Below are 14,523 nucleotides of genomic sequence, written 5' to 3' on the forward strand. Positions count from 1 at the left end.
AACAGCAACTAAAATGAATATGCTATGAAATGGTATTGTGAATGGAAGGCAAGCTTCTCCCCAGAATCATGAATGGGAGCCATCACAAATGGGAGGGAAGCTGCCTATGAGACGATCTCTATTAAGATCTGGTCCACATTATGAAAATGGTTGGGAACTTCAACAGTATATAACTTCTATATACATATTTCCTATTGCTGATTTACTTTATGGGCCAGATTCTGAGCTGGTGTAAATCAGCATAGCTCTCTTGAGGTCAGTTGAACTATGTTGATTTACACCAGCTGAGGCTCTAACTCTATAATTTGATAAAAAATTATTCACACAAACAAGATGAACAAACTCTTGAGCTTTGGTAAATTCTGAATCTAAAGGACTTACTCCTCACAGATATGCTTAAAGTTCCTGATTGCAAAGTACTTGTTTAAGTCCCAGTGAAGTCAGTGGGATGTAACAGCATTTAAGCTTAAATGCATTCCAACGACGAGAATATTCTGATTGCAATGCATGGAGATCATCACATGACAACTATGAAAGGAGAATACAGACCAAAGAAGACAACAAAAATAGAAGCAGTTAATTGATCACTTTCTGGAAAGCCAGAAATAATATGAGAAATGTCCCTTATAATGTGGTTAATATTCATTTCTTCTTTGAAGAAGAACTAGCCACTTTCAGACCATGGATCTAGTGTTTAGAACTTAAAGCCCTTGAGCTCAAGACAAAACTAAGCTGTTGATTAAAAGAGAAGCTGCAGAGTCAACACTAAGAGTTCAATCAGGGCCATGGAAAGCATCAGTGATGCTTAAATAACTGCATCTCCTTTGAATCTTTTTGTATTTCACTGACTAGTGAGACTCAAGCGAACAAAATATTTTTCTCACTGCAAGCCAATTGAGCTACCAACCTCTAGTGAACACTCTTTTCCCTTAGCACTGCAGGGTATGGCCACTATGTCTAACCCCTAAAATAAACATGAGCATTAAGTCCATTGAAGAACAGACGAGAAGTGGAAATAAATCTTTCTGTGAGGACCTGAATTTGAGGGGGTCTGGGACATGGGGACATTAAGGTCATTTTAAAATAAAGATCTGCAGAACTGGAAATGTAGCATTTTTCTATTTCTATTTGTAGAAATCAATATATAAAAATAGCCTTGAAGTAAATGGGCCAGATTCTGCTATTACACAGCTGCAAATGAGGAGCACCTCCTTTACAACGTACATGGAATTACTTTGGTTTTCTACCGGTGCAAATGAGCACAATTTTGCCTAGTATCTGTTCTGGGATTTATTCCTACTCCCTTTTCAACTCCACCCAGCAGCTGCAGGTCCAGTTTAGTTCCTCCCACCTCCTTCTTCGTAGTGGCAGCAGTGTTCCCCCAAGCGGAGTCTGCCTGGTACCAGGCCAGTCACTGACACAGATCAACTAGTTGTACAGTGTAAATTATGAATCAAAGAAGAAGAGAATTGCTCTCTGGGATTGTCTGCCAAGTAAATTTTAGTCATGTCTGTCTAGATTCCACTCTCTAGAATAACATTTGCTGGATGCAGTCAGTTCTTAGGCATGCAAAACTGGGGCCCAATCCTGGTAGGTGCTGTGCACTTTCAATTCATATTAACTTCAGCAGGGGTGACGTGCTTGGCACCTAGCAGGAGGCAATTCTCATTTTGCAGCATGTGGCTCATCACATGATGGCAGGGGCCAATTCTTCTCCAACCCAAGTCCATAGAAGAACTCTCATTTACTTCAAAATGGGACTGGAATCAGATCCTGAAAGTGCGGTAAAACAATCTGCCTGAAATGCGCAGATGAGTATTTGTTTCGGATGCAGCAGAAAATAAATAATAAATGAAACTGTAAACCTGCATAAGTTCTATGTTTTTCCTAGATGCAAATTAAGATTTAAATATCAAAATGATAGGCTTCTGCTAATCCTTCTTAGGCAGTCATAAATTCTTAATCAGACTCTAGGCAGTGTTGTTTAATACCAACTTTAATAAAATAGCTGCCTGCAGCAGAAAGACAGTTGGGATTCTGACTCTAAAAGTTTGGTAGCCTCTTCCACATTTTTATAGCCTGAGGCTCTCAGACTAACATTGATACCAACCTCTTTGAAATATGCTCATTTTTTAGGCTTCTAAATTATTAAACACCTTATTAGTGGAAAGATTAGATGGGGGGAGGGGGGAGAATCATTTCTGTATAAAGGAAAATGGATTAGAAAAGGAAGAAAAAGTTGAGGGAATATTTACATTAAAAAATCCAGCTCTGTTGTTGATATACAGAGGTAATTTATAATTCATTGAAGAAATGAACCCATCAAATTATATCACAATGCATGACAAATTGCTATTGTCGAGCTATCCTGTAATACATTACATAGAATCATTCCTGTCACAGTGAAACTTCTTTGTGACTTAACCTTGTAGTGACATTGCTTTTTTTATTATTATCCCCCTATTTTCCATAGGGCTTGCCTCTCATGGAAAAATATCTTTCCCTAACATATACTAATGGGGTGGGAAAAGTTTCACCATGTGACATAATCATGATGCCTATCAAAAAGAAGCTGTTCTGAATATTTAAAAACTGTCTTCCCTTTATTTACTTGTAAGTCAGGTGAACAGATTTTTGCATTTAAAAACAAAAATTCCCTAAGTACAATGCATCTTTGCTCTATGTCCAGAGCTGCTTGTTAGCATGCTAATTGTTTGGTTTAATATGCAACACAAAGCACACTCATTGCTTTGAAGTGCTTATTCATGATGTCACAGATATTAGAGTGTATTTCTTAATTACAAAACAGGACAATTCCCCCCCCCCTTCCACACACACACATTCTGTGGCTCTGACTGGTTTCTGTAACCAGAAGCATAATCATTTTGCCACACAGAAGCAGATAAGAAAAAAAATGTAAACAATTTAAAAAGCCATTTTAATTTAATAACAAATTGGGAGCTATACTTTGTGCTAAATTAGCACTGTGAGCCTCATATCCATGCATGCAAGGCTCCTTGTTCATTACTGCTTAATTAATCAGTCATGTTTCCATCTAAATGAAAGTTTTCTATCTCTCCCGATCATCTCTAATATCTCATTGCTGACAGCACATCAAGTTAATCTTGCTTGCATTAGAAAGTTACTTCTGATGGCCCGACTTTGTTATTTACAATAACTCATTTTAGAGCCCTGGGCGGATACAAAATTTGTATCGGCCTCCAATCTACGATCTGCAAAAATGGTCCCCGGACATCCATGGATTTGCAGGGCTCTACTCATCTTATCCCAGCTTGTGGCTGAATCCTGTTTGTTCTGCTCGTGTGAGTCACCCTACTCGAGTCAATGAGCCAGGAGCATGAGAAAGGCAAGCAGTATGTGGCCCTTGATGCTCCATGTAAGGACAAGCAGTCTAGTTCTCAACAAGCAGTTGTCTAATGAATTTTCAGAGTTGTGACACAGCTCTCCGCTGCAGTGTGTTATCCCTATGGCTTTTTGGGGGCTTGACTGCATCACCAAATACAGGACTTGTTAGGGGGTCATTTAAAATAAAATATCAAACAATAGATAAGCACATAGAGATTGAGGGGAAGAATAGCAACCGGTAAGTAAATGAGAAAAGATGTAGGGAGACAGTGACTGAAAACATGCACCCTAAATGCACTTCATTCCTTCTTAAATCTTTTTTCCCAAAGAAATATTGTGTTCCCTTCAGAGAAGTCCGAGATGGAAAAGACCTGTTAGGTCATCTAGTCTTTTTGGACCATACTGACCTGGCTCCAGTCAAACATAGTGTTATGCTACCCTTTGTGAACCTGCGGTCTCTGACAGCAATCTACAGTGCGTGCTGTACATTCACGGACTCAAACTCTAGGGAGTGGTTTGTGCTGCTGAGAGCCCTGAATGCATTCTGAAGCCTGTTCCTGAAGTCTCCCTCCTAGATGGCACCACAGATTAAGGATCCCCCTTGTGTTCTGAACATCAGGGACTGTCCCAGGCCTTTGTAAGATAGCAGACAGACAGTGGGGGGTGAGGGCAGGACACAAATCTACAGCTGAAATGCTGATCTGAGATGGAAACATATTTTTAATGTCTGTCTTGTTAAATTTGAATACATCAGTAAACACACACAATATACTTGCCTCTTTAACATTAAAGGAGCAGTCATAACCAGCTATAAGCAACTCGTGAGAAATCCTGCTGTGTAAATTTGCTCTGTTAGGGTTCAGTGTAATATTTCCCCTGAAAATGAGGATGTGTGCTATATTTTAACCTCCTAGATTTGTGACAATCAGCTTCTGACCTCTCAGTTACAAGCCTGGTTGAAATTACAACCTGTTGCTAAGGAAAATTATTATACCTTAAAGTGAATGAGATATCTGGCAGCTTGAAGCATATCTGACAAATGGATTACAGTAAATTAATGAGGCACCATTTTAGAAATCCTGCAAAAGACATGCTAAAAGTGTTAAAATATGATAATAAAATTTCATTTCGCAGCAGAATAAATTCTGTGTAGACAAGTAGAAGCCTGGATTATTTATTTATTTATTTATGCCCTTTCTAGAAATCAAAGGGCACCCTTTTATTTCTGACAGAGAAGCATTGCCTTAAAAGCAGTACACATTTTCAAATAAACCTGAGATTACAGGTGTCTGAAATAATGCCATTGCTTGTAAATATTAATAAATAAGATACACTGGGCCCAATTTTGCCCTTGGATGTGTTACTCTTGGAGGAATTCTGCACCACTATGCAATGCAGAATTTTGCAGAAATTAATGCATGCGGAGAACTTCCTTTCCCCTACAGAAATGGGCTGCAGTGCTGCTGGTCACCACTAGGGGCTACTGGACCTGGTAGAGCCCAACTCACACATAGAAGACACTGCCGGGGGCAGGGGGAGGAGGAGGGAGGGAGCTAGAGAGTTCCTGGCAGCTGCAGTTCCCAGCATGCCCTGAGGGAAGGAGATGGCAGAACACAGGAAACTCCTTGAAAACCTGGGACCAAGCATTAGGCTGTTTCTCCCTCTGGATCCATGGGCACTAAGGGGGGAGGGGGGGCATGGCTGGGCTCTGGAGGAGGGGAACGGATGACTGAGGAAAGGGGGTCCCTGTGGCTGGGCTCTGGGGGGAGGGGTTGTAGGTATCTGCCCCCCCCCCTCCCGCTGGGCTTTGTGTGTAGGTGGGGATGGAAGAGACACAGGAACTGGGTTGTCATAGCGGTTTCTTTAACTCTCTACTCCTGGGGGAATTTTTGTGTGTCTATGTTGTTACAGACATACTTGCTGACAGGCATTTTGAAATCAATTATCAAAATAATTGAAACTGGTGTGATTATGTGGTGTTATTTTGACAAATAAAATTTGCAGAATTTTAAAATATTGTGTGCAGAATTTTAATTTTTTTGGCACAGAATGACCCAAGGAGTAATGTGTGCACAGAGCTTCCATTAAACTCTAGATGCAGACATGGGCATCTGAAGACCAAATCTGGCCCACTTTGAAGGCTTCATACATATGTCCAAACCTCTAGCTCTTGAATATGGCTATATTCTAGAATGGAACCCCTGCTACAGTCAGGCAAATCCTTATAGTATATTGCTCTACCCCCACCCAAATATTCTGTATGTCTTCTATATTTCACTTTCCTGCCCCATCACTGCTCATTAACAAGGGCCACCTCTTCCTTGCAGATTTGTGGCGAGGAATCCAACAGTGTGCCGTGCAAGTTGTTCTATGGGTTCATTGTGGGTATCAGATTTAGCAAGGTTTTCAATGAGTGGTGGTGACTGAGCCTCACCCCCATCCCCCATTATTTGTTCTCATTTCTAATTAATTTCCTCCTCCTTCCTGAGTTATTATTTAGTGATACCACGCCTAGTGTTTTGGAGGTCACAATATGGTCACTGTAGAATCAATTGTGGTGGTGTCACACATTGCATTGCAAACTCCTGAGAACCCTCCAGTAAAACAGTGAAGCAAATGAGTAGCCCTGTCAACTTCAGTAGGACTACTGATGTGCTTAAAGTTAAGCATGCGCTTAGTGTTGTTCCAGATCTGGGCCTGGCTGAAAGAGGCCAGAAAGTCCAGCAGCATTAGGAAAACCTTCCTATGTTTACAAAGAAAAAGCTTAATAACCAGCAATGATGGGGAAAGGAAAAAATGTAACGGTTACTTATACTTAAAAGGAATTTTGACAAAATATACAATTTTGAAAAATTATTTGGTACAGCTTTGATTGTCTAAAAGAGCAAGGTTGGTGGACTCAAACCTTTCTTCTGCATCTTTTCCCTTGCAGCAGTGACAGCTAAAGTGAGCTCTCATTTCACAAAAGGAAATTGTCATTTCATGAAAGGGATTCTAAATGTGTGTATTCCTCCTCTGTGATCTCGCCAAATGCTATCAGTAACGGTGAAAAGGGGGAAGTGGGCTTTCTCTAGCTCTTATTACTGCAGATCTGTTTGTCTAGCAGGTTGAGCGCACAGTTGAGACAGGTGCTTTTTGGGACTAATCCAGCTCTACCACTATCCCATTTAATCTGTCTGCATTTACACTACCTTCAGTGCCACAGTACCTGCATGCTAATGACACACTGGTTCTGGACAAGTAACCTCCCTGTGACTGAGTTTCCCTGCCTGTGCAATGGAAATAATGCATGTGTGTTGTTGTAGCCATGTCAGTCCCAGGATATTAGACAGACAAGGTGGATGGAGCAACTTGTGTCAGACCTCTGGTGAGACCTTTGGGGATGATGTTTTGTTTCTTGCATTTGTTCAAGAAGTAGATGTCACTGTCAAGTTTTTTGCTTCCTGTTTTCTTCATGTTGTGGTATTTCCATTTCAGACGGCTAAATTTTATATCCTTCACTGTTGGCTACAACTTCACTGCACACATGTTGGTCCCAAGATATTAGAGACACAAAGTGGATGAGGTAATAGCTTTCATTAGACCAACTTCTGAACAACTACCTCCCCACCTTGTTTCTCCCACAGAACTAATAACACAGACCTACGTTACAGGGACGTTAAAGTGTGATTGTCTTGATGTGCAGGGGAGAAAGGGTCATAATGTGACTCCTTGGTCTTCTGCACAGGGTGCCCATAATGTAGCATGGGGGGAAAGAGCAGCCTCTATAGGGCTAATACTTCCTCACCCCACACCACACACACATAGGCAGGAAGTGGGCAAATGCTTGGCTCCACAACCCAACCTGCTGGCCAGTGCAGCTGAGCCAGTGCAGATGGAGACGTGACCAGTGCCATGTATACGACTGGCTCAGATCTCTACCCCCAAAATGCAAAGAGGGGGTAGATTGTGACTCAGTCGAGTTCCTGGTCCGCTCTAAAGCTGGTCAAAAAACAGGGAACACTTTCTTGGATACATCTTTCACAAAGCTTTCATACATTTCAGCTAGTATTAGAGCTAGTCCAAAAAAAGGCAAGGTGTTTGTTTTTTGTGGGGGGAAAAAAAAGTTAGTCAACCCCCCACTTTTTAAAAAAAAATTAATTTTGAAATGTTTTGACCAGCTCCACTTTGCTCCCGGAGCAGCATAAATGAGCAGAAAAGAGAAGATGATCAATTGGTTAGGGTGCTAGCATGGGATTCAAACCCAAGCTCTGCCCCAGACTTCCTCTATGATCTTGGGCAAGCCCTTAGCTTTTCTATGCCTAAGCATTGCCCATCTCACAGGGATGTTATGAGGATAAACACATTGAAAGATTGTGGGGTGATCAGAGACTATCGTAATGAAGGCAATCTTGAGATAGAACTATGTATTGTCGCAGGACAAAGCCAAAGCTGACTCCTTGGTATCCATACAGCACTGTGAAAATAGAAAGCAAACTATTTGCTAGAGGATAGTACTAATTCTCTTTTCTTATATTTATAAAGAAATTACTCATTTTTAATCATTAATACCAGCAAGATGGTACTTATCAGAAACCCCACAATAACAAACCACTGTGCACACAGAAAGAAAAACATCAGTGAGGAAACAGATTTCACTTGCAAGCTTCTGGAGGAAATTAAAGGCAGCAATGTGCTTTTTTTAAATATGATGGAAAAATATCTTGATCCCTTTCAAGATGTAAGTAAGAACACTCCCCCTTAGGCTATAACTTCTGTGTTTGTAGCTGGGCTCAACCTAGTTTAGTCTTACAATCCTGATTCAAATCCTCTTGATCACAGCAAAGTATAGGCAGCCTAACCCACTTTAATGCAGAACAGATTTTTGTTCCCATCTTCTTATGGAATACAAAGTGGAGGCTCCTTCATAGACCGATATTTGCATCCCAATTTTGTTTTTCTTCATGTTAGGTCTTACCCTTCACACTAAAGCCAAGCTCCATGCTAATGATCATGTTGATTGAACAGCATTTGTCCTTTCAGTAGCTATTAACTGCTGGTTGAAGTGCAGCATTTGTGGATTGGAGTCTCTATTTCCACTCAAATAAGCACACACCTGCAATACCTGTGGAAGCTCGACCAGTGTTTAAGTTCTGTGCTAATTTTCAATCTCCACTGACCCTTCTCCTAGGTCCTCCTGCTCTGGGTCCATCATTAGGTGCAAAAGTGGAAATGCTGGAAAGACACACTACCTATTATCTCTCAAGCAGCTGCAAAACTATGTTGTGGTGTGTCACTAGGGAAGGGTTGGGAGGAGATGGTGGATATTTATATTGCAGTTAAATCTAAATCACATGGCTACAATTAAACACTTTCTGTGTGTATATATAACCTAGCAAGACAACCTCATTAATTCATAAAATATCTGCCCATGCCAAAGCAAAGCCATTATCACACAGCCTTCTTAAAACACAGCAAGGTGAGCACAGTTCCTACATGGGGAGCAGATGGAAATGTATATGCTATGCATGTCTGGTAGAAGGGGGGTGTCTGGCATGTGTCTTTCAGGGCTGGGTGTGGGGCAAGGGAATGCAGTATCTGTGTAATCCTGGATTGCTCACCACAGTGCTGTCAAGTGTTCTGGCCCCATCACACTTAAGGCATCAATTCTTTGCTAAAACACCTTTTTGGGGGATGCTTTTTGGGAGAGCAGTGGCCTTGCAATAACTCAGAAAGGAGACCTAGGTTCAGACTCTCCATGCTGAGAGGGCTACCCCTGCCAGCTAGAAGACCCATGAGAAGGAAAGACTACTTCAGATCTCTCAGCATTACCCCTTACAGCTGATTTAGAGAGGTTGTGGGTTTCTAAAAGGTAGACCTGCCTGCTCACTCCTCTGACGCAAGAGACTGCTAAAATGTAGGCTCCTGAGGGGGAAAAAATGATTGGTGGTGCGGGAAGATCCTTGTGGTTGTAAGAGGCCTCCAGTAAAATGCATTAGGTTTTGGATAGTTTTAATGAACAATCTGTATAATCTGAGACATTCTCATCATGGGACACCCTCTGCAACAAAGTCATATTTCTGTTTATAAATAGCCTTCAACACCCAGTGCTGGACAAGATTTACAAAGGAACCAGTGCTATACCAATCGGCTAAAAAAAAAGACAATACTGACAATTAGCAGCAACCAGTGTAGAGACAATGGCTCAATTCTGCTGTTAATTAATCCAGTGTAAATTTAAATTAATGGAGCAATGCCGATAAAGGCGTGATCAGTATTACGCTGAATACTAGGCTAACAGGAGAAGGACAACCAGGAGGAATGTCAATGCACTAGAGGAGCTTGTTCTTACGCCCACTGAAGAGAATGGGAGTGCTGCCACTTACTCTAACAGATGTAGGATGGGCCCTAGGAAAGGAGAAGAGACAAGTTTTTAAAATAAGATTTATAATGAAAGTAAAACAGGATGGGGGGGGAACCCCAAAACACAACTTTTTGTATTGTTTTCAGGCAGTGGTTTCTAATTAAGTTCTAATGCAATGTCGCAAACAATACAATTGACAGATAACTATTTCTTCTGCAGTTCCCTTGTTAGCATAATGCTCCTGATGCTTTGCATTTATTATGCATTATTCAATGGGGATTTTTTATTTAACTGAAATAGGGACTGATAATCTGCTTTTGTGCCTTTTTTGTTAGGCAAATAAGGCAGACAGCAGCTGAGTTGAAACACTATTAAAAAAGAAAATACTACATTTCAGAGTGAGTCACTTCTCTAGCCGTATAAACCAGGAATCCTGATTTCTCCAGAGCCTCAGAATGGGCTTCCATGACTAAGCAAACCAGCTTCTGCCAGATTTTTATCTTGCCCGGAACACATTTCAAATTTCTGAACCAATATTTAAACTGCAAGTCGAATCCTGCACAGAGGCAGCAGAAGAGATGGATTCACCAGCATGCAGAGCTGTTCATCTATTCTAATTCATGGTTTCAGGGATTTATCCTAAAGATGGTAAATTATACAGCAAAGGAACAATGCATGGCACTGCACAGCAGGGCAGATTAATCCCAGCTGAAGCTAACTGGTTAGTTTTTGAGAGTTGTGTGGCTAAGTGATTACAAAAACTAAAAGCCCTTGAGCAAAGCCACACAGCTACACTAGCTATCCTAGTCGTCAGGGGGTTAATTTAAAAAATCTGTCAAGGACAATAGCTTCAGTGGTGTAGTCCCGCCATGCTCCCTCTCACGCATAGCAATGGTAATCAAAAGCCACCTTAAACCATTTCTGCTTTATTCTTTGCATCATTGCAGCAGACTCATTGAAGGAATTACCATCATTATGCAACATGCTGTGTACCATCTCAGCAGGCTGCTTGCTCCCAAAGTATTTTACCAACTTTGTTTTTATAGATTTTAGTTGCTTTTCACCTTAGTAATTAGTCATCATTTCTGGTGAGCTTCATAAGCAATTTTCTGGGCATCTTGAGCCTTGGCAGTGGGAAATTGCAAAAGAAACCAAATGTTGTCAATGCAGACAGCACACCAATAAGTCAGGCAAGAGCTGGGCAACACTGTCATTTAAACATGAATAGAATACCAATGTTCTCCTACGCATGGATTATTAAAGCAACCCTGCTACTATCGTGGAGGCAGGCATGGATTAAGTGACCCAACAGAGATCACATCCAAATCTAACCATTCCTCAAGTCTATAACTAGGAGAAAATCAACATGTTGACATCTTCACTCATAAGATGAAAATAAATTTAATGAACTGAGTGGAAGGAGGATGGGGGAGGCTCAGCACTTGAGGGATACATCATATCCTTGAGTTGCATATTAACTTCATCATTTGTAGGGGCTGCAGTCTATGTACGTTCTGCTAACCATTCAGAAGTTCTATAAATTGAAACACTTGCAGCAGAGAAAAACATTTTTCTTTAATGTGGGTGTTTGCTTTCAATTTCAAAAGGGAAGTCTCTCAATTAAATGAACAGCAGAGTGCAAAATGCAAACTTTACTTTTCAAAAGGTAAGACTATCTTTAGCACCAGGTTACTACTTCCACAGGGGAGCTGTGCAGGTGGGGGAGGCAGAAGTTAGATGCATATTTCTAACAGTGAACAACCTGGTAAAAAATGATGACTGTGCCTATAACTAACCTTTAGAGTGCTAGCACTGAACTATATGAGAGCCTGAACTGGTGTGAAAGCTAAAATACCTAGAGCAGCATTTCTCAACGACCACTCTGTGCACCAGCCCTGGTCCCTGAGCTCTCCCTGACGTAGTTTAGGAAGGCAGAAAGCCATTCCCTGGTATCAAAAAGGTTGAGAAACACTAAACTTGAGAGACTAATAAATCCCCTACAGGGACCCCAGGTTGCCAGATCCTGAAATGACTGCAAAAATAATTGCAAGGAATTATAGCTAGACTAATCAGGGCACGTCTTCAATACCCGCCAGATCGGCGGGTAGCAATCGATCTATTGGGGATCAACTTATTGCATCTAGTGAAAATCGATCCCCGATGGCTCTGCCATCGACTCCGGAAATCCACCGCAGCAAGAGGCAGAAGCGGAGTCGACGGCAGCGCGGCAGCGGTTGACTCACCGCCGTCCTCGCAGCCAGGTAAGTCGACCTAAAATACGCAACTTCAGCTACGCTATTCACGTAGCTGAAGTTGTGTATCTTAGGTCAACCTCCCCCACCCCCCGTAGTGTAGACCTAGCCTTAGTGCCATTTTCCTTGAAAATGTATTGCTGCTTCTGATTATGTTTGCTTTCCCCCATCTCCAAAGTCAAGCACAAGCCAGTAGAAATATGTCCAGAAAGATTGTAATGCAGTGTAAAGTCACAAGCATCTGAGATTATATTTTTACAGTTGCCCTGGCAGATAACATTGGAGAGGAGAGGGGGGAGGGATTCCCTGAAATATTTATTAGCACATTTGGGCTGTTTAAGGAAACTATCCAATTAGATCTCTGCTGCCAGGCCTATTACAAAAAAATGTGTTTATATCAGTGAAGAAGGAATCTACTTGATTTAGATCTCCAGCCCTCCACTCTCTTCACACATGCAAACTTATTGACTCAATTGCCTTTAAAAGGCTTTTTTTAAAATAGCGATACACCATTATCCATAGCATTATACTGCTCATGAGCAGCTGTTAATCAAATTTATGGATTACTTAAAATAATAGGAAAGCACCTGCACATGGAACTTACTACACACCAGATATTTCACTCTAGAAAATGCATGAAATAAGCCTTTATCTTGATGGGGAGAGTTATGTTTATTTTGATTAAAACTAGGGACTCCTACCCAAACTCCATCCTGAATTATGATATTTCCAAGGTGCTATTAAATATGGTCCAATGAAAGGATGAACAGAAACAATGCTATATATGTATTTGTATAGACGCACAGTACATGGGTGTGTGTATGTGTGTGGTCATTAACTATTCCTGAATTGGCATCCTTTCCCTTCCAGTTTTGTTTCAATAACTGTAAATTAAACAAAGGGCTGACTTTACACTCAGTAAGCAATTTGGCTACCTGATCCTCCTGTAGAGTGATAGCAAAACCTTAAATCCTAGGTGTCAATAAAAAAGGTGCCTCGTCGTCTCTTTTTGGATAAAAGTAGCAGATCTGGCGTCAGGCTGGGCATAATTTTGGTCATTAAACTTCTTGATCCTTGAATGTCAGCAGGAGTCACTTAGGTGACCATCCACTTGCACTTCCAAAGTACTGCATTTAACTCTCCATAAAATATGGATTTTATTGCAGCAGTGACAGGACTTCTTTCCATAGTCCCTGACCGCTACAGGGTCTGCTTAGTTCTTGCTGCAACTCTTTGCACAAGACGCATATATCAGTGTGAGATTTATTTATATATAAAATATTTCACTATATAACACATAGAGATAGGGTGACACCAATTCCTTAGACTCATTTACTACTAGGTATGAATTCCATGTCTTTCTGTAACCATACACCCCCTGTACCTTCCCCACCCCATCATCCCATAAAGAAGTTCACGAGTGTCAGTTTCTAGACGGCTCCAGCACGACCCCCATCCCCCGGCCCGACTTATCCTTCTAGGACGCCCCTAATTTCAACCGCACTCCACGCTCAGTTCTGCTGCGTCTCAGCTCTGCCTGGCGACCTACAGAGCGTTCTTGCCCCGCGTTCATTGCAATCGCTCACAACCTGCTCTTGGCTCCCGTAGCCTAGGTAGCATTTCAGGTACTTTCTCACCAAGCTGCTGCTGCTGGTGCTTCCCCCCGACCCCCTCCCTTCCTTTGGCCAAAGTGTTTTGCTAGGGCCATGAATTTGCAGCAAGACGCCGCGTCTCTTTGCCCTACTTAAAATGACACCAAATGCACGCCCCGCTAAACACGTTCATTGCCAGCGCTCAGCGGCTGCAGCGCCCGTCCAAACTGTGCCTACCTCCAGCGCGCACACCCAGCGGCCGGGGCGCGCAGTGCCCCGCTCCAGCACCGAGCTGGCAACTTTGCCAAAGAAGTGGCTTTCAGGAGCATTCACACCCGAGCAAACAAAAGGGAAGGCAGCTGCTTGCCGGCTGCTCCTCCGTTAAACTTGCCCTGAACCAGTCCAAAGCCTGATCTCCTTACCGGTAAGAAGAGAAGGGAAGAGGACAAGTGCTCAGCCTCAGGCAGTAATACAGTGACCAGCGTGGAAACAGTGCTCTGCTCTGCCTGCTGTCCTCCACGCTGCCTGCTACCTCCACTGCTGGATCTACTCGCATCTAAGTGGGGCTCGCTCTCTCCCAGCATCACTTTTAACTCTGGCATGCAGGGAGCCGAAGCCGAGGGGGCTCTCTATCTGATTGGTTTCCATTCAGTGCTCCTGATTAATAAAAAAAAAAAAAAAAAAAGGAAACATCCCTCCCTCACACACACACATACAGTGCTCTGCTGCTGCTTCTGCAGCAGCACTCAGTATGGGAGGGTTAAGGGCTGGGGGAAAGCAGGCACTTCCAGACACACAGTGATTTGCAAGTGAATGCGGTGGGAGGGTACAGGGGGGAGGGCTTTGTTAAAGACACCCCCCCCCCCCCTAGACTGACTCTGTTTGAAGCCTAAAGCAATCAGCTCTGTCTAATCTGCTGGTAGTGATAGTAAAAGCAGAAAATAGAAAAGAGGTTAAGACATGCTCATAA

General features: G+C 42.2%; 1 protein-coding gene across 1 annotated transcript in view; it reads right to left on the minus strand.

Moving 5' to 3' along the window:
- The window catches only part of CDH6 (cadherin 6), a 111,890-nt gene extending 97,703 nt beyond the window's left edge, over window positions 1-14,187 (minus strand). The window contains exon 1 of the mRNA XM_054019786.1: window positions 13,976-14,187. The gene's annotated coding sequence lies outside the window, so the exon portion shown is untranslated. The remainder of the gene's footprint in view (window positions 1-13,975) is intronic.
- Window positions 14,188-14,523: the final 336 nt, after the last annotated feature.

This window comes from Malaclemys terrapin, chromosome 2, assembly GCF_027887155.1.
Source record: "Malaclemys terrapin pileata isolate rMalTer1 chromosome 2, rMalTer1.hap1, whole genome shotgun sequence".
NCBI lineage: Eukaryota > Metazoa > Chordata > Testudines > Emydidae > Malaclemys > Malaclemys terrapin.